The sequence below is a fragment of the Pinus tabuliformis genome, chromosome 6, assembly GCF_031772625.1.
Source record: "Pinus tabuliformis cultivar Carrire ecotype Pingquan chromosome 6, CPIR1, whole genome shotgun sequence".
In the NCBI taxonomy this organism is placed as follows: Eukaryota; Viridiplantae; Streptophyta; class Pinopsida; order Pinales; family Pinaceae; genus Pinus; species Pinus tabuliformis.
This window is the reverse complement of record NC_142292.1, coordinates 679,358,095-679,360,048: the sequence shown is the minus strand read 5'-3', so window position 1 is coordinate 679,360,048 and position 1,954 is coordinate 679,358,095.

Genomic DNA, 1,954 nt, shown 5'->3' with positions numbered 1-1,954 from the left:
TGCATATGATCCTAAATTTCATGAAAATTAAAGAGGTTTGAAATTGTTGGAACTAAATAGTGACCTCTTTACTCTCAAGACTTGTTCTGAGTATTCATTATTTGATGCATGCATGGTATGAAATTTATGGAAAACCTAGTTGGATAGAAGATGAAATCGATGCACTTAAATGATAACACGATGAGCATGGTAATAATTGGAATAAAATAGAAAAAAATTCTTGGGAAAGGAATCAGTTCCTGATATGGATACACCACCCTTCGTGGACGAGAGTGGTATTGAAAGATATTCATTTATTGTAAATGTAGTTCAATTCAAATAGATGACATTTGTGGCTATTACGCTAAAGTAGAAAGTGAAAAATAAATTCACCATAACATAGAACTTGATTCTCATTAGTGTTCAAAAAAAAAAAAAAAAAAAACATAAATTAAGAGCTAAAATTTAGCCTAATACATTGTGATGTTGAATCAAAAAATTATGATGGTAACTCTAGCTAGTGACTCTTAACCATAGAGAAAAAAGCTTAAATACACTGAATTTAATATTGTAGAGAGTTTGGACTCTAATTTTCTTTGGGTAGAAGAGAAAATTTATAGAGATTTTGGCTTCTAATTTTATTTTTCATGGAAACATGGAAGCTGCAAAAGTATACAATGCCACCACCAATGGATCCTCTATGAAATCAGGGGCTAAACTGTACATGTTACTGCCACTAAATGGGTTGATCTCATATATGTTTATGCAGTGTATTGGAGCTCCAGGAAGAAGAAGAGACCTAAGATAAATAAGATAGCACAAGGAGAAACAAGGAAGATGAATGATTAAAACAAAAGATTCAATGAAAAAGAATAAAAGGTGAAAATTGCATTGACTAGAAAAATCATTCATGAAAGAATTAGTTGTGAGATTGATCTGATGCTTTCTAGAAATAAACCTACAAATATAAGAATATGATGCATTAAACAGTCTGAGATCATGGAAGCATGTGTTTCATAACCTATAGAGGACCTAAAGGTATGAAAACCTAAGAAAATGTTACATAGTATGAGTTGACTGCAAACCATATGTCAGACTGCTTGCCGTATACTAGAGAATTTATACATTACAGTTCATGAAATCCAAGTGTGGCCCTATGGAATGAGAATGCAATGCAAGCACTGAGAATTATGTGTTATTGGTGGTCATCAAAAAGCCAAATATTATTTGTGATATAGACTTCAGACCAACATGGAACGTTACACAATCTTCTTGGAGACTGAACATTACATTATCAACAAATGAAAAAATGATGCTAGTGAATGCCATATTTGTTATAAATCCAGAAAAATTACCTAAGAGGATATTGTAATTTAATATGTTACGTATGCATTACTTTGGTCTACCGGTATCACAATTGGAATCTATGAATAGTCTGGTGGACACTATTACATATGTAGTGGAAGTGTTATGATTTAGCAGTGTACGTATTATGTGTTATGTGTTTGATGAAGTTTCTGCCAAAGTATTTATTTGGATGCTAGGTCACCTGAGCTACCAGATATGAATAGAAAATGATGTGAGACAAAAATGCAATGGATTCCAGCGACGGGACATGTGAAGTCATAATAACATATGGAATCAAGCTAGAGGATGTGGGGATTCCAAAGGACACTAGAATTTGTCAAGATAGAGAATAAAAAGAAGAAGTTATTCGTTTGTTCATTATGAATGTCATGTGGATATACATTTGTTGATTAGTAAAAGAAGGTTGGTGGGAACATGGAGAAAATTAACACACAATGTTACTATGCTTCTTGTAGTTGATCAAGATTTTAAGAAACATAGTAACTTTGCAGGGACACTCAAAATCCAACACCTCAACATCATGAAAGCTAGATTATTGAAAGAATAAATGTCGTATATGTATTATTTCATTATTATTTCATTTTCATGTGGGATTGCAATATACAAA